Raw genomic sequence first — 18,793 nt, forward strand, 5'->3', positions numbered from 1 at the left:
CCCCTCGGGGCTTGCGGGGCCTCTGCCTTTCGTCCGGCCCTCTGTTTTCTGTTTCGCCCTGGCAGGTTCCATCTGGCACTTAGATCTTATAAATAGCCGCAGCTAGGGTGTGACTCGGGTGGAGACGTGGAGCTGGTACTCCACCCTGAAGGGGAAAAAAGCTCATTTAATTCATTTCTGCACTTGGAAGCCTCTCCCTTTTCGAACGCCAATTAGGCGGCAGCTGCTGGGGACTTTTTTCCTCCCCTTATCCCAAGATGGCCGTCTGATTTTCGGCGCCTGTTGACTTAAGCTCTTACAGGAGGTTGGGTGGGGCGGGCGTGGTAGGACCGCGGCCGCTCTGAAGTGGGCTGGCCGAGTTTTGCTGACTTTCCGCGAGAGCCTGTGGGTGGGAGCGGGTGAGGTTCCACAGAGGACCCAGCCCTCGTCTGTTTCTTCCAGGACGCTGGGGTTTGGGGTAAGGAGAGGACTTCCCTGGGAGGGGGAGATTCGGCTGGCCAACGCCTCGGGAAGCCCCCCGGACTAGCGCCCTAACCAGATTCCCCGCCGAAGGGCTCTGGGCCTCTTGTCTCCTGTAGGATTTGGGGCTCTGCACCACGCATCTGGCATCCATCCTGTGCTGCCTTGTGGTTTATGTTGGCTCTAAAGAGCCGTGTCCTCATCAGTGTTAGTGGGGGTTACAGTGCCCGCCCAGAGTTCTCGGGCGGGTGGCTTGGTTCAATGCACGGAAAGCATTTGGCACGGAGCCTGGCACACAGTGAGGGCGCACAGATGCCAGCTCTCGCCAGCTTCCGTATTAGGTTGAGACACAGAGCCAGATAAACGCTCAAAGAACAGTTCCTGAAGGCTTGCAAGCAACTTATAGGAAGACCAAAAATAAACTGGAGGGTTTCCAGGTATCAGCCAAATGTTAATATCTTAAGTGATTTTTAAAAATGAAAGTATTAGATAATAAAATGTAGACTGCATATCAATACATAATGAAAGCATCACAAGGTAAAATAATGACACAGAAGCAGAGCAAGGGGGTATGTCAGCAGACAAAAAATGAGAAACACCCAAACAACACTCACCCTCCAGGGATCATTGCTATTGTGAAAACTCCTTGATGTGTGACCTTTTGGCTCCTTTTCTATACATATATTAATTTGCATGTGTGTGTGTGTGTGTGTGTGTGTGTGTGTGTGTGTCCGGGCAGGCAGGAGAGGAGGTTCTGATGCAGTCAGCGGAAGGAGTTCTTTGGATTTCCGTGGATGTGCCTGGGGCTTGTGTGACTGAACGGGGGAGACACAGGCCTGGGGTGTGCAGGGAGCCCCACAGAGAGAACAGGGATGGCGAGAGAGGGATGTCATGGCCTTTGTCCTCAACCCTCCTTGGAATCAGGCTTGAGCATTCTCCAAGGAGATGGGTAGGAGCCATCGTCTAAAGGGACTGCCCTCACGAAAGACTGGGAGACTCTGGGCTTAGGCCTCAGCACCCAAATGACAAGCTGTCCAACAGAGCTGGGGAGGCGGTCTCAGCACTGCCAGCAATGGGCGGTCTCTTTACGGCTCTGTTTGGTGGCCCTCAACGATGGTGACTCACTGAAGACAAACCCGATGGAGAGCTCTGTGTGGCTCCTGTGGCCAAGACACTGAGGCCCCTTCAGAACTGCCTGGAAGTAACAGGGAGGGTTCAAAGAGGGGCTCAGGTCCTTCTGATTGGCAAGGGGAGCTCGGAGTCATTGGAATTTGGGTGTAAATGTGGATATGATGTCATTATTAGATAATATTCAGTCATTTGTATCATTTCATAAGTAGCTCCTGCATGGTTAAATTAGGATGAAAACATTGCCTTGATTTGATTATTTTTTTATTCGAGTATAATTAACATACAGTGTTATATTAGTTTCAGGTGTACGATATAGTGATTCAACAGTTCTCTACATTTCTCAGTGCTCATCATGATGAGTGTTTTCTTAATCCCCTTCATCTATTTCACCCGTCGCCCCCACCCACCTCCCCTTTATGGTAACCATCAGTTTGTTCTTTAGATTTCAGAGTCTGTTTTTTCTTTGTTTCCAGAGAGTCCATTCCAGCATCTATTAAACAAGAATAAGAAGGAAAGATTCGAAGCAATATCCCAGTACTCTTTAGATTCTATCAACTGTGAGACACTATGGATTTTCAAAGACGGCTGACTGCCTTTCATGCTTCTGAACTCCGCCCTTCCTTGGCATGATGGAGAAGGAAAATGAACTCAAGACCCACCTAGTACAGCATCTTAAATCTAATTAGGTACCCAAACAAGCGAATTATTTGAACTCAACTCATCCCAAGTTGCAAAAGTGGGCCAAGTCTCTTGGCTCCTAGGACTATAGCTTTGCCTCCTTCAGGAGCTAGAGAGCTGATGCTCAGGAGAACTGCAGGTATGCGCCAGGCCCCGGGAAGAAGCACACCCTCCTATGTAATGCGAAGGCCACGGTCCAGACTTCGTTCTCCCCAGGTCTCAGGGTAAGTGCAACAGCGGAGGAAAATCTAACTACAGAAGCGCGAAACCTCTTTCCGAGTGATAATGCTGCCTAGCAGGGTGCCTTGGGAGAGCTCATTTGTACGGTACGTCCCTTCTGTACACAGGGCCTGTGAGTCATGCTCCTTAGGGAAGATCAGAGGAGAGAAAGCCTAGTGGCTGGCAGGTGCCTTAGGTCCTTCAGATAGGTCCTTGTCTCGGGGCCCCTGTGACCTGTGAAGATCTTCAGGGGTCAAACCTCTTATTCTCTCTTCTCTGGGCCCCCTCTTCCCAACTGGAAAGAGTATCACCGTCTCCTCAGAGCACCATTTAATTTCCTCTTCATAGACTAAGCCTTTATCAGATGTCACGATGTTTTGCACCGAGGCATCAATGTCACTGTTCAGAGAGACAGTATTTTGAAACCTGAAGACAGAGAAGAGCGTGGAATAGCTGCAGATACAGACAGTTGATTTCATTCATTCATTCATTCATTCATTCATTCATTCATTTTTCCCTTGAGTGCTTAGAGAAACACTTAAATCCTCTGTCTCCTCTGCTGCTGCGTTGCTCAAGCCAACATGCTCTCTGAGCTGGACCAGTGCAGTACTTTCTGAATAGTTCTATTTGCTCCCATTCTTTTTTTTTTAAATATTTTTAGGGACGCCTGGGTGGCGCAGTCGGTTAAGCGTCCGACTTCAGCCAGGTCACGATCTCGCGGTCCGTGAGTTCGAGCCCCGCGTCAGGCTCTGGGCTGATGGCTCGGAGCCTGGAGCCTGTTTCCGATTCTGTGTCTCCCTCTCTCTCTGCCCCTCCCCCGTTCATGCTCTGTCTCTCTCTGTCCCAAAAAAAATAAACGTTGAAAAAAAAATATTTTTAAAAGTCTATTTCTTTTTTCAAAATGTTTTTTTTCAATTTATTTTTGAGAGAGAGACACAGAACGAGCAAGCGAGGGGCAGAGAAAAGGAGACAGAATCCAAAGCAGCCTCCAGGTCTGAGCTGTCAGTACAGAGCCTGACTCAGGGCTTGAACCCACAAACTGGGAGATATGACCTGAGCCGAGGTTGGACGCTTAACCAACTGAGCCACCCAGGTGCCCCTAAAGTTTATCTGTTTGTTTATTTCTTTTTTTTTTTTTTTAGTTTATTTATTTTTTTTTTAGAAAGTGACAGAGCACAAGCAAGGGTGGGCAGAGAGAGAGGGAGACACAGAATCGGAAGCAGGCTCCAGGCTCTGAGCTGTCAGCACAGAGCCCAACACAGGGCTCGAACTCACAGACCGTGAGATCACGACGTGAGCCGAAGTCGGACGCTTAACCGACTGAGCCACCCAGGCGCCCCATGTATTTATTTCTAAGTTACCCCTATACCCAGTGTGGGTCTTGAACTCATGATCCCAAGATCAAGGGTCACATGCTCCTCTGACTGAGCCAGCCAGGTGCCCCTGTTTACCTCCATTCTTGACTTTCTCCAACTATTCTCATCAAGGTGATCTTTAAAATTAAAACAAAAACAAAAACAAATTTCATCTTGTCTCTCTGGATCCCTGCTGAAAGTCACTGACTGGCTTTTTCACTTCCCTCCATTCTCCAGGCTACTGCCTCCTCTCAGGGTCAGCTCCCCCTCCTTTCTGTGCTGCAGTGACCTTGCCTCTCTTTCAGATCCTCAAATCTGCACGAGCCTCCCCTCTGGCTCCAGAACCTTTGCCTGGACTCACCCCTCCCTTTCCCTCTTCATGTAAAATGAACTCCTTTACTTCAAATCTCAGTTCAAACCTCGCTTCCTCAGAAAGCCTTTCACAGCCTCCAGGCTTAAACAACTTCCTTGAAATACGTTCTCTTAACACTTGGTGATGTGTTTCATATCACTTAACCAGAGTGGGTGCCTGTATGTTTTTCTGGGTGGTTATTTGATACTGACGGGCGTTAGTCTGTCTCCCCCAGTAAATTATAATTGCATGAAGATTGGGTCTGTGCCTGTTCCCTCTTCATTATACTCTCAGAGCCTAGCACAGAGCCCATCGCAAGAGTGTTCAATAAATGTTTGTCAGATACTTGTCAGATACGTAGACTTGGCTCCCGCGAGTTTGTCATCAGCTAGGAGAGAAACATCCCAACTTCTCCTCCAAAGCCCTCTTCTAACGTCATCTTCATTGTGATGCTTCCCTGCCCATTTCCCTTTCCTCGCCTCCCTGGGCAAGAGAAAGCCCCTCCAGCATGTGCCCCAGCCTACTCCGTGTTGCTTAGTAACCCCACATTGGGCTTTCAGAAGACGGGCCTGCCCTCATCCATACTGTCAACTGGACAGCTCCCCCTGGATGCCTGTATCCCTTTGTTCGGGATGCTGTAACAAAGTACCACAAACTGCTTAAAGCAACAGAAGTTTATTTTCTCACAGTTCTGGAAGCTAGAAGTCAAAAATCAAGGTGTTGCCAGGGCCACGCTCTCTCTGAAACACAGAGGAGAGTCTTTCCTTGCCTCTTGTAGATTTTGATGTTTTCTGGCAATCCTTGGTGTTTCTTGGCTTGTAGGTACATCACACCAATCTCTACCTCCGTGGTCACCTAGCTGTCTTCTTATAAGGACACCAGTCACATTAGACGAAGGGTCTACTCTCCTCCAGATGACCTCATCCTAATAGTAACCAATTAGATCTATAACTACCCTATTTCTAAATAAGATCACATTTTGAGCTCTTGTGGGGGGGGGTGACCTGAACATATTAAAAAAATTTTTTTTTAAGTTTATTGATTTGGAGAGAGAGGGAGAGGCAGAGAGAGAGAGAAGGAGAGGCAGAGAGAGAGAGAGAAAAAGAATCCCAAGTAGGCTCCATACTGTCAGCAGAGAGCCCAACGCAGGACTCAAACTCATGAACTTTGAAGATCACGACCTGAGCCGAAATCAAGAGTTGGACGCTTAACTGACTGAGCCACCCAGGTGCCCCACTGAACATATCTTTTTTTAAAGTTTTTATTTGATTATTTTGAAGTTTATTTATTTATTTATTTTGAGAGAGCGGTGGGGGTGGGGGGCAGAGAAAGAAGGAGAGGATCCCAAGCAGGCCCACGCTGATAGCGTGGAGCTCGACTTCGGGCTCAGTGTCACAAACCGTGAGATCATGACCTGAGCTGAAATCAATAATCAGACACTTAGTCTACTGAGCCACCCAGGCGCCCCAAGCATATATTTTTGAGAGACATAATTCAGCTCATAACAAACACATTATGTAACTCAAATTCAGGTCCCAAATCGCCCTCAGTGTCTTTCCCCCCAAGCCCATTCATCCTCCTGTATTCCTTATCTTAACGGGTGGCACCGAGATTCATCTAGAGCAGAATAGAAAGTCATCTTATTTTTCTCCTTCTTCCATATTGAATCAGTCATGAAGTTCTACTGACTGTCTCTTTAACGTTTTTCATATTCATCCCCAGTGACTCTATTTTAGTTCCTCCATCATCTTTAACCCGGACAATTGTGGGAATCAAACTGGCCTTTCCATCTCCTGTCTCAATCCTTTTCTAATTCATCCTGCATGCTGCTTCATGAGGGATGCACTTAAAATGCAAAACGACTGTGATACTATGTTTAAAACTCTTCAAAAGCTTTGCTTTGCACATACGGTGGTCCAAACTCTTACACAAGGCACACAAGATTCCATCATCTTACCCCTACCTTTCTTTTTTTTTTTTTTTAAGTTTATATATTTATTTTGAGAGAAAGAGAGACGGAGGGAGAGAGAAAGCACGAGTGGGGGAGGAGCAGAGAGAGACAGAGAGAGAGAATCCCAAGCAGGCTCTGCATTGTCAGTGCTGAGCCTGATGCAGGGCTCGAACTCACAAACCGTGAGATCATGACCCGAGCCACAGTCAAGAGTCTGTCGCTTAACCAAATGAGCCACCCGGGTGCCCCTTCCCCCTACCTTTCTTAACTCAACTTTTGCTACTGCCTATCTGCACTCTCTTCTCTAATCATTTTGAACTATTCGGTTTCCTAAATGTAGGAAATGGTTTCCTGTCTTTGAGCTTGTAGCAGAGACGTTTGCCACACTCACAGAACAGCCACGTGTCCCTGTACAGTTCACAACCTGATGAAACAGGTGATTAGTTCTGGCCAATGAGTGGGAATGGAAATTATCTCTGTCACCTCTGTGCTGAGGAATTCACCTTCGATGTGTTACCTTCCAGCTTTCTGTTCCCTGCAGGGCCAGCTTGGAAGCCACATGTTCTGGATGGTAGGGCTATTAGAGCGTATGGACTCTGCTCGTTTCGGGCCTCAGAGGACTGTGTAGAGCAGAGCCTTGCCTATTACTCCTCCTACCCACCTCCGAACCAGCTGACTAGCCTTGGACGTGACTCGAGTGAAAAATAAATCTTAGTTATATTTAGCTACCAAGGCTTCAGGGTCATTTTGTTACCATGGCATAACTTAGGCCATCCTGACTCATGCAAGGGGTTCCCTCCACCTGGAAAAGTCTTACTGATCCTTCTAGCCCGATGCTGTTCTCTTTTGTGAAACTGATCTGACCCATTGCCACTGCACTTTGTCTATAATGCCAACGTGGTCCTTATCACCTGTTATCACAATCATTCAATACCCAGTGAATCATGAAATAGTAGACGGTGTGTGCCTCGAGGGCAGGGTCTGTGTGCTGGTCAGCTGTCAGGTTTTTATCTCCAGCACCCCACAGGGTGTTGGGCATAAAGGGGGTACCCAATCCAATAAATAATGAATGAATGAATGAATGAATGACCTGACTGCATGTAATCTGTCAGTAGAGAGTGATGGGGAAGGCCTCAAGGAACATGAAAACACCTCTATGATATATATCCCTGAGGCTTCAGTGAGTGAAAGGATTATAGACGATAAAACTATCGTGTGCAATCAGGAAGTTTAAAAGGGAGTCCAAAAAGTACTTTTAACTCATGAGTGAGTACACTAGAGTGGAATAAAAATGCACTTTCTTATTGGCAGACACTGATGATTTAGGGGGTGCCCCAGGTGGCTCAGTTGGTTGAGCAGTCGACTTCGGCTCAGGTCATGATCTCGCAGTTTGTGAGTTTGAGCCCTGAATGGGGAGGATCGCGGCTGTTGGTGGAGAGCCCGCTTCAGAGCCTCTGTCTCCCTCTCTCTCTCAAAAATAAATAAACATTTTTTTTTTAAAAAGAAAGTGACGATTTAGGAAATAGCATTGCATGTTTTTGACACAGCCAGAATGACTGTCAAATTAAAATTGTGTATAACTGGCTCACTGGAAGAGCATGAAACAGGGATTGTGAACCAAATGGAACTCTTCCCCTCTTTCTCTCTCTCTCCATCTGTCTATCATCTCTCGCCCCTAGGAGCAGTAGGGGCAGATCCAAGTTTTGTGGGGGCCCCCATTGTCTCCTTCAATTTTATTCAATGGCGGCAGCAGCCCTCTCCCTCCAATGATGACTTGGGCCAGTGAACTTGCTGTTGTGCTCAGATAATACAATACTCCTTTGAGTTGCAAAGAAGTAGCCTGCCTTCGGACCTTAACATTCTAAGGCCCAGGTAATAGTTAAAACTCTGAAACTGATTTAGCCTGAAATCTTTTCTTCTCCCTTGGCTCAGACCCGCCTCATCCTGGAAGCCTGCCCTGGGAAAGGGGGCATGGCCCTTCTCCTCGCCTCCCCCTCTGCTCACCTCCTCCCCCTTGCTAGCTGCTGCTTCCCTCCGTGCTTGGAATGAAGCCCAGAAAGGGGAGAGGTAAGGGAATAAGATCGTTCTCACGTGGCTGGGTGGCCTAAGCCCTTTGGGCCGGCAGCTGGCCTCCATGGGGTGGCCTGGCAGATGATTAAAGCTGGCCCTGTCACGGGCTCTGCAGAGGCCTCCAGCTGGGCCCCCCGTCTCCTGTGGTTCCCTTGACCCAGGCTGAAGGTCTCTATCCCTCTGGGTGGTCTCATATGACTCCTTCCCCAGCTCCTGGGATTCCGGAGGTATAACGGCCAGCCCCTTTCTGCTGAGGTCTTCTGTTCATGCCTACAGGCCCCAAGACCACCCCACAGTGCCCCACACCTGCGCCCTTTCCCACGGGGACCACATCTGGTCTTGGGACACTCCCCTTGCTCTGCCACCAAAGTAGTATCTGCCACTGACGTTTAAATGTCTCTCACGCCGTTCCGTGTGCTTTAACATGTGTTATCTCAGTGAACGCTCATAACCACCTACGACGTGGGTAGATCTGGCAGGCCACGTCCGTGAGTGTTTATTTAACAACTTCTGCCTTAAGTTCTGCTGTCACAAAACACTGCAGGCACCTTTCATCTGTCACTGATTTTGATTACAGACCTAGGAATGCAGAGATTGAGGCTTTCCCTTAGCTTGACCGTAAACTCACCGCGAGTCTCAGGGCCGATCGGTAATATCTCTGGAATGGACTCATCAACACCAAGGTTCCTTCTTACCCTAAAATTCTGTGACTTAAGAACTCATTCTAGGATAGGGAATTGCATGTAGGTGTTCAGGGTAGGAGGTAAGAAAAGGCTAGTTGGGACCTAGGGCATGGAGAAGCCTGGACAGTGTGGATACAAGTAGCCCTGAAAAGTCTCGAGCATATTTAAGTTCTGACAAAATGATCATTAAAATGTCTCAAGACCGGGGCGCCTGGGTGGCGCAGTCGGTTAAGCGTCCGACTTCAGCCAGGTCACGATCTCGCGGTCCGTGAGTTCGAGCCCCGCGTCAGGCTCTGGGCTGATGGCTCAGAGCCTGGAGCCTGTTTCCGATTCTGTGTCTCCCTCTCTCTCTGCCCCTCCCCCGTTCATGCTCTTTCTCTGTCCCAAAAATAAATAAAAACGTTGAAAAAAAAAATTTTAAATGTCTCAAGACCTAGGTGTCTATCGTTTCTTTTACAATCCTAATGAGAGATCTCAGTAAAAAGAGAGGTTTTCACTCTTGGTTTCGGCTCAGGTCCTGATCTCATGGTTTGTGAGATCGAGCCCCACGTCGGGCTCTGTGCACTGACAGTGAGGAGCCTGCTTAGGATTCTGTCTCCCTCCCTCTCTGCCTTCCTCCCCTTGTGCTCCCTTTCTCTCTCTCTCTCAAATAAATAAATAAACTTAGAGAAAAACAATTTTAAGAAAAGAGTATAAAATTCAGCATGAAAATGAATATTGATTTGGAATGAAAAGAAAAAGTCCCCCGAAGTCTCCTCATTAGCTTTATAGTGAATCTGCTTCAAAGCGAAGGCGGCTTGGTCTGTCTTGTTCAAAGCTGTGTCCTCTGGACTTAGAACAGTGTCCGGCACATAGTAGGTGCTCAAGAAATACTTGTAGAATCAGAGGGTGATTGACACTAGAGAACTGGTTAAAGGAGAGAGCAAGAAGAGGTAGGAAGCGTTTCCGTAACTTGCCCCTAAACGCAATCAGTAATCACGAGAACTGGATTTGAACGTGGGTGTCTCTCCCCTCCTCTCTGGGTTGGTGACTGCACAGCTAGACTCTGTCCCCAGCCTCCCTTGCAGTCGGGGTGATGTGACCATATGACAAAATTCTTGCAAGTTAAAGGTGAGCAGACATCAAGGTGCTACGTTGTGGCTTGAGCCTTAAGATGATGGGTACGCCTCCTCCCCACACCCCCTTTCTACCTGCTGGCTAAAATCTGGATATGGGGCTGATTCGGTTTGACAAGAACACGGAGGGGTTGGCAGAGTCACCACTTGGAAAAAACCATGGTTCCCGAATGATCACAAAGAAACAGAGCTCCTCCACTGACCTGCACAGTTCACATCAGGATTGTGCCTTGACGGACAAATAACCCTCTTTGTTCTGTAAGCCATGGTGTTTTGAGACCTCTCCGTTTTAGCATCACACTTGTACCATTTTTCGAACGCAGGCCCTTGGCATCACACTGTACTTTCTCCGAGCAACACTGCCAGAAACGGGGAGAGGGGTTCATTTGCAGTCTGCCTGACAGACGCCTTGTGTTTTTCTCGTGGCTGTCCCTCACGCTTCCTTCCCTGGGAATGAATATAACCGTGGCCAGCTATGTGTCCGGTACTGTCCTGAGAACCTTCCACGAAAAGACTTATAGTGCAGACAGTACTATGATGTCCATTTTACAGCTGAGGAAACTGAGGTGCAGAGAGGTTAAGCAACACAGCTAGGGAGAGAGCTGGGATTTGGACCCGTGCGGGTCGCTTCCACTGCTTACGCGGCCAGTCGCCTTGGCATGTTCTTCTGACCCCCTTGCTTCGTTTCTTTTGCTGTCCTCCCATCCTTCAGATCCATTCAATTCTCCCATTGTGAGTAGGCCAACAGAAACACCAGCTGGCCATAAATAAAAAGCAGTTTCTGCCTCCTTCTCTCTGTCAACGGTTCCACTTTTTACATCTCTTTGGTGTCTTCATACAGTGTTGGGAACTCTTGGGTCTGGGGAGTGCCATCAGCCAGCATTACATCAGGCACACCAGGCACAGTGAAGAGAGCCCCGAATCAGAAGCTGGAGTTTCCATCTCTTGGCCTGGCTCTGCCGTGGCTTTGTGCGCAGCCTTGACCGTGGCACTCCTCTCCGTAAAGTGACAGGCATGGACGGTCTCTAAGGTTCCTCATTGCTCTGAAATCCATAACCTGTGAGTCTTTCCTTCCTTGGTCCACCGTCTGTCCTCTGGCAGTGCCGGCCCATTTGCAGAAGGGAGCAGGGAGCAGCCCTGTGTTTGAGATCTTGAAGGACACCTCGCGGTGCCACTGGAGTCGGAGACGCAAAAGGAAAAGATGAGGGTAAGTCGGACTCTGTCAGTTTCCCGGCAGTCCAGCCATCTTCAGGCTCAAAGGTCTCCCGCGTACACAGGTGCAAATGAAATAATATTCGAGAGTAAGAATGGGGACAAGGAAGCTTCCAGGCTTGGAGAGGGAACATGAACCCACTGGCCAGTGAAATGATCCCCAGATCATTCCAGAATCCCAGTTTGCCTGCAAGCGGGGACAGCGTGCCCTCCAGGAGACTAACAGATAAATGTAGCTCCAGTGCCTATGAACTTCTGTCAGTCGTGGCAAAACACGGATCTGCTAAAAGAGTCTGGGAAAGAAGAATCTGAAGATGCGTGAATGAGTAAACAAAATAAGGGGCAAGGCAGTTTCCCTCCTGTGAACATCTTGAGCAATCAGACAGCTCTCCAAGATGGCGTGGGATGAATCTCCCCGTCACTACTCCATGCTGAATTGGTCATGGCTTGAACATGTGTAGGTTATGGGAAAACTTTGAGTCTGGCTCTCTGCTGAAATCAAACTTTTCCTCCTCCCTGATTTTTACCGTAGTCACTCTTCTGGAAATTACTTGCACGTGGTTGATAGAGTATCAGTTTGGGGCTAAGAAAATGGCAGCCAGGACCCATTTGGTCATATGATGAGCAGTAACAGGAAAAAACAGGGAAGAGATAAAACCTAAAACTGGGTGGGCCTCTGCCAAGGGGAGGATGTCTAGTGCCCTTTTGCTTTCTCAACAAAATTACGAAATTATGCGCTTTGACTCGTGTGGCTAAGCAGATGTTCTCTTTGCTGCGAATCTATTAGCTCCTTGCTTACTCTGCCGAGTGGGTGGTGCAAAAAAAGATGAGCTGCAAAGAAGGAGCCGGCAGTGACAGGAAAGGACACGGGGCGTGAGAGATTAGGAGCTGAGGGACAGCGACCCTGAATTGAGACGAAAGGGGCTTCTGAAGGAGCAAGCCTGCAGCATGTTTAGTTAACGTCTTTCCAACAAAGGAGAAATTTTGTGCAGCCACAGATCATTTGCAATTCAAAGAGCAAGAGGCAAACCGAGTCGAGAACATACTTTGTTTGGAAAGGCATTCATAGTATCCATGCCCCAAATACCTCCCACCCAAGGGAAGTCGTCCGGTGCATTTGAGAGCTTTTCGCTGACTTGGGGCCCTCAGTGCCGCCATTTTCCCTCTTTCTCCCTCTCTCCCTTTCCTCTTCCCCCTTCCATACTGGTTGCCTGTCTGTCACTTCAATTCAGTCCAGCCATCTGGAACCTTCCCTACTAGATAATATCTCCACCTCAAATTAAAAAATGGCCCTTTCCTACTTGATCAGAGCCCTGGTATCTGGATGGTTGAGGAAGATTGCTGAATGGCGGTGTGAGGTGGAGATTTCCTGGGGATTTCAATCACCTTGCTCCCCCTCTACCCTTCATGATAAAGGCTAATCAGGAGGGGAATGAAAACAACACGCAATCTTACGAGAAATGAGGAATGGGCCAGATGCAACCCACAGAGGCTGGCTGAGATTTCAATTTTCTTACTGTAATGAAAACTGCATTTCCATGAACCGTTGCTGTAGAAATTACTTACCGGCGGTCACCTGTGATAGCATCACCCCACGGCTCACGTGGTGGGCACGGATGCCGCCAGGGACGGTTGCTGAAGCGCCTTCTCGTGATCACCTTCCACGCGGTCCTCAGGATGCCGCAGATGGGCGGAGGCGGCGCTTTCGTGTGGGAAACAAGGCCCGATCCGTAATATGATGGTGATTTAAAACAGTAGTTCCTTCTCCTACCCTTTTCCTGTGACCTTTCCTTCACGGTTCGAATCTGTGATTTCCTGCTGGGGTCCTGCAGGATGCCAGATGGAGGTCAACCGTAATAAGTGATGGCATTACGTTCAGGTACCTGCTACGTGCCAGGCAGTGAGCTGGTGCTTCTTTTACGTTCTCCCTCATCATTTCCATTATCCTGTGCACCAAAGATTGTCCTCCAGTGCTCTCCTTTCCTTTCTTCCTTAATAATATAATTATACATTTTTTTTTCTTTAAACGAGGCACATGAATTCCTACAAGAAGACCACATAGCCCAGCCTCCCCTGTGGCTACGTGTGCCCATGAGGTCATTGTGTTGGAAGCAGAAGTGTTCTGTGAGGTTCTGAGGAAGTGTCCCTAAACAGGAAGAAACATGCCCCTTTTTGTCTCTTCTTTTCTATGCCAGTTGGAACGTGGATGTGATGGCTGGATGTGAACAGCCTTCTTAGACCATGAGGTGGAAACCACTTGTTGAGCATGGTAAAGCAACGAGAAGGAGCTAGAGTCGCTGATGATTGTGGAGGAGAATTTTGAGGGTTTTGGTGACCTGATCTGATCCTGTCCTACCAAAAGCACCCAGTAAGAAAGTCGTAGAATGAGGTGTTGGGGAATATGGGCTCTGGGGTCAGACACACCCGGATTAAAATCCTACCTCTCCTACACTTATCAGCTCCATGATCTTAGGCAAATTACTTAACTGTTCTATGTCTGATTCTTCATTTGCAAAATCAGTATAAGTAAAAAGTAAGCAAAAGGGATTTGGGGAAAAATCTTTAAAAATTTTCAGCATAGTGCCTGGCACATGGTCAGTGCATGACAGAGGATAGATAGTATTATTCTAATATTATAGATGAGGAAACAAACTTCAGCAAAGTTAGGAAACTTCTCCAAGGCCATGACCACAGATAAATAACTGAGAGTATTAGATCCGGAAGCTCCCAAGTTTTCCATGATATTGACCACCATGGATGCCCAGATGTCACCATGAAAAACAAGGGAAAAAAATTGAACTCTTTTTTATACTTTCTAGTGAACACATGTACACATACGCGCACGCACACACACACACACACACACACACACTACACACTTTAGGTAGTTCAGTGCATTCTTCGAATGTAAAATGAGCAGTTTTACAAAAGAATCTACCAAAATGGAAACGTTTGTTTGAACTAACATGTACTAATATCACTAGGTACAAAGTTTCCAGCAAGCTGTGCTACTGTCTGCTGACCCCTCAGGGTCACCTGCTGGTGATCAGTCCCCTGTGACATGGTCACATTCTGCATTTCCTTGTGTCCACACCGAGCTCAAGCTCATTTTTCAATTTGCAGATGAGTTGAGCTCAGAATATCAGTCCTTAGTATGTCAAGCCTGTGCAGTGGTGTCCTTCCGATCCAGACTTTCTGTCAGACCAGGGCTAAGGTTTGGATGGGATTGTTTTATAGCAACTGTGAGCTTCTAACAGTGAGGGTGGCTCCGTGGCCTATAAGTCAAAGTGGATGATTTGAGAAGGCTGTGAACTCTATCAAGGCAGGGACTGTGTCTGTTTTGTTCACTGATGTATCTCTACTCAGAAGGACTTAATCACTATGTACTGAATCGTGTTTGGATGAATGAGGGCTCTCAGGATCACCATGCAATAAACCATCATGGCTGAATCAAACCACCAAACTGATGCTCACTGGACTTCCCCATGGGGCCCAAGTATGGGGGTCGCTTGTCCAGCACCCAATCCTACCATTCCAATTGTACTCCTTCTGTCTTTTAGGGAGCTTCCCACCATGGGCTGCTTTGGGGAGGGCAGATGGTGGAGGGAAGTGCCTGCTCTTATAAATCAAAGTGGTCAGATCCTCTCTCTGGGAGCTTTGAATTCAAACAACTGTTGCAAGGATGTAAGATGATTGGAGGCTGTTCACTGCAGGACCTGGGTGGAGTGTAGACCATATGCTTCTGCTCTGAGTTTTGCTGTGTCTCCTTCAACCTTGCCTTTACCAGCTCCCTTAGTCCTGCCCACATTCCCACCTTTGACTTCAAACCTCCCACAGATTCTGATGTGTCTTAAAGTCATTGAATAATCCCCAGCCCCTTTGTTTCTTAAAATAGCTTTCAAGCAAAATTGCAAGAGGGATTTTGCTGCTAATCTTGGTCTTCACTGATAGACCTAAAGCTTATCTGGTAAATTTCCAAATAGCAACTTGGGAGAAGTTGTGCAGTCAAGGCCAATATTTTTCAATTTGAAATATGGAGACTGAAGTAATTGGAGAAGGTGACAGTGACTATTTTTGAGATGATTATTAGGAGCAACTCTTTGGCACTGAAAAAGTTGGATAGAAGTGAGTTGAAAACTGGCTCCATGGCTAAATATGGTGCCAAACACCTAATTTTACAATTGTCGGTGAATTTTTTCTCATCAACAAAGAATGTACTTTGGCACGTTTCTCTCCCACCCTCACAGGATGGTCATCGCTGTGCTCTTCACATGTTGTGAGAATTCTGGGTCATTTTCTCAAGTTTGGAATTGTGGATGTGGCCGTTTCCAGACAGAAAACAGTGGAATCCTGGAAAGAGTCAAACAATCAACTGTGATTTTGTACTTCGATCCAGATGAATTAAGCAAACAGATCCTTTGGGTTTTACACATCTATGAAATATCAGGCCCTCGTGTTCTCCTTTTGGGGTGTTCTTCCTCGAAAAGAATGCACTTTCACTATTTAAATCATATCAGTAAATAGTCATATTGTGTCTTATGGTTTTTTGGTCCTTCTGTCTTAAAAAGAATGATTTCAAGAATGAAGTTTCACATGCCGATTTGAATAGTCTAATTTTTGTTGGAATAATTAGTTCCCTTCCTTCTCATCTTTTTCTGAACCCACTGGAAAAAAAAAAAGACAAAGGAGAGAGGCAGAGAGACACCAAAATAACATCTTTCCTATTGGTAAAGCTGACATTGGAGAAAGTGGAATATATCTGTGGCCAAATGGACTTCCTAATCCTGAGTCCACGTGCTGGCTGCACCAGCCGATCTGGTCAGAGGCAGAAGCAGACCACTGCTGGCCTCCACACACGGTAAGCGTGGAGAGCTTTACTGCTGTGCTTGCCATGGGTTTGACAGCCATCTAGAGCATGTTTTCTCTGCTATTTCCTAAAAGGAAGAAGGGGCTGGGCTGTGCATGCTTGGTTTCTTCCCACAGATTCCTCAATTAGGTAAGTCCCTCTGCTGTCCAGGGGAGGGGTGAAGAAGGGCTCCAGGGAGATACTCTGCTAATGGGGTTCATGCTGCTGGGGAAAGAGCTCCTGAGTGGGAAGAAGCACCCTCCCTAAGAAAGTCTTCAATGACAAAATCTATTGTAGTAGGCATTTTTTATTTACCAGTTTTGATTTCTAACCCCCTCTCCTCCTCAGGTCTCGTTGAACATTCTAATTTGAGCAAGAGAAAAAAACTGCATAGTAAAAAGAACACTGGAGACCTGGGTCCTGGTTGGGCTGGTGGGTAAGTCAAAGGGGCTCTCCGGGTCTTGCCTTCCTGCAGTCTGAGAGTGTAGGAGAGGTTGGTCCTTGCTAAAGCCAGTCCTACGGTCTGCCTCCCATACCTTTCCTTCCGGGAACCTTGCCTTCTCTTGAATTTTCAACTTCTTTTCTCCTCAACTGGGTTCCTTCCATGTGCTTTTAGACATTTACAGATCTTTCCCACTTAAAGACAATATCCTCACTTGACACCTGCCCTTTCTAGCAGCTTCCTTATCTCTGTGTCTTCTTTTTTTAATAGAAAAACTTCTTTAAAATGTTATCAGAATGGGCTGCCTCCTTCATCTACTGCTCAAAGTTACCTGGCTTCTGTCTTCTAGCCTTATAATACCTCCCAAATGATTCTCACGAAGGTGGCCAATAATGTGCAGCTCAATCCAGTGGACATTTTGGTTCTTATTGTACTTGATTTCTCAGCATTATTGACACTGCTGACTGGTCCCTGCTTTTCAGAAATCTCATTTCCCTTTGTTTTCCTGACCTAACACTTTCTTGGTTATCTGCTTCTGAAGGCGAATTTTCTTCTAGTCAGCTAGATCTTGGAGTTCTGCAATACCCAGGTCCTCTCTAGATTTCTCTTTATTTTCTTTCAAAGAATGGTTAGACAGTATATTTATCCAACACATTTTTATAGGCCCTTATTATGTGGTAGGCACTATCTTAGGCGTGGAAAATTCATGCCTAAGAAGTTATTCCGTGGAAAAAAATATTCCATGCTCTGATGGAACTCCCACATTCTAGTGAGAGAAGAAAATCAATCAATCAATAGGAAAATAAGTATATATCAGGTAGTGATAAGAGCTATGATGAAAAATAAGTTGAGGCGAGGGAATGCATATGTGTGTGGGAGGAGGTGAAACTATAGTTATATGGAAGGGGAGGGCAGAGTTCTGAAAGAACTGCGGGACTAATTTTGGTATCAGAAGAACACTGCCGTCATGCGATGGGTTAGGAAGTGTTCCCCTCTACCATATTTTGGAGGAGATTGAGAAGGATTGGTATTAAATTTTCTTTAAATATTTAGTAGAATTCACCTGTGAAGACATCCGGTCCTGAACTTTCTTCCAATGGGAGGTTTTGATTACCGATTCACTCTCTTTACTTGTAATAGGTCTGTTGTGGTTTCTATTTCTTCTTGAGTCAATTTAGGTAATTGGTGTGTTTCTAAGAATTTGCTATTTCATGTAGATTATCTGATTTGCTGGGGTACAGTTGTTCACTGTATTCTCTCCTCATAATTGTTATTTCTTTCAAGTTGATTGTAATGTCACCACTTGCATTTCATTTTATTTCTTTTTTTTTTTCCTCAGTCTACCTAAAGGTTTGTCAGGTTCTGAAGTGCATGACTGAACCATAGAGTTATCTAGTGGCAGAGCATTCTAGGCAAGAAGACAAATAATATGAGCCAACATTTACTGAGAACTTTTCTGTGCATCAGACATTTATTCCAAGTGCTTTCCCAGATAGTAAGTGTAGTAATTCATTGTCATCATCGTCATTGTCTTCGTCTCACTTTCTAGATGACAAAACAAGGGCATAGAAAGAGGTGAATGGATTGTGGAGATCCCATGTCTAACGGGGTAGAGCCATGATTTGTGGCAACAGTCTGACTCTGGGACCCCATATCTACCTCCACACTCTTTTTTTTTTTTTTAAGTTTACTTTGAAAGAGACAGAGATGGTATGAGTAGGGGAGGGCCAGAGAGAGAGGGAGAGAGAGGGAGACTCTCAAGCAGGCTCCGCACTGTCAGTGTACAGCCAAAGGCAGGGCTCGAACCCATGAAACCATGAGATCATGACCTGAGCTGAAACTGAGAGTCGGATGCTTAACCAATTGAGCCACCCAGGCGCCCCACTACCTACACATTCTTACCTTACCTAGTCTATGAGTCCAGTGATAAGAATTATTATCAGAACTGATATCAAAACAAAGAAAAAAACACAAAGCCTCATCTCCTAGGTCTCAGTATATCATTTTTCTTTTGTGAGAAAGATATGAGAAATGTGTCCTTTCCAGCTCGGAATAAGAATGGTACAATAATTTCACCACCTAATTTTACTCCCCAGCTGGTTCCAGGATATTAATAACTAGAGCTGGACCATTCCTGCTACATTTTGGTTTTCTTAAAAATCTCCAGCTATTTTCTAATATATGCCATTTTATAAAATATATTTTTCCCAAGTATTTTTTTCCTTCCCAGGGAAACAAAAGTATGTTTTCACAGCACACAATCCATATGCTTCTGATTTA

The 18,793-nt window shown here is 46.4% G+C and overlaps 1 long non-coding RNA gene across 2 annotated transcripts; it reads left to right on the top strand.

Annotated features, from left to right (window-relative positions):
* The first annotated feature begins 355 nt into the window (after positions 1 to 355).
* On the top strand, positions 356 to 15,753 carry LOC124521349 (uncharacterized). 2 transcript variants are annotated; one of them, XR_006964452.1, is made up of 3 exons: positions 356 to 457; positions 2,064 to 2,492; positions 15,473 to 15,753. It is a non-coding gene; the product is annotated as an uncharacterized LOC124521349 (long non-coding RNA). The 2 variants fall into 2 exon arrangements; XR_006964453.1 differs by lacking the exon at positions 15,473 to 15,753 and adding an exon at positions 11,115 to 11,223.
* The last annotated feature ends 3,040 nt before the right edge of the window (positions 15,754 to 18,793 follow it).

This window comes from Lynx rufus, unplaced genomic scaffold (assembly GCF_022079265.1).
Source record: "Lynx rufus isolate CCGP_SWC_20201006 ecotype Redwood Valley unplaced genomic scaffold, mLynRuf1.p SCAF_3, whole genome shotgun sequence".
Lineage (NCBI taxonomy): Eukaryota > Metazoa > Chordata > Mammalia > Carnivora > Felidae > Lynx > Lynx rufus.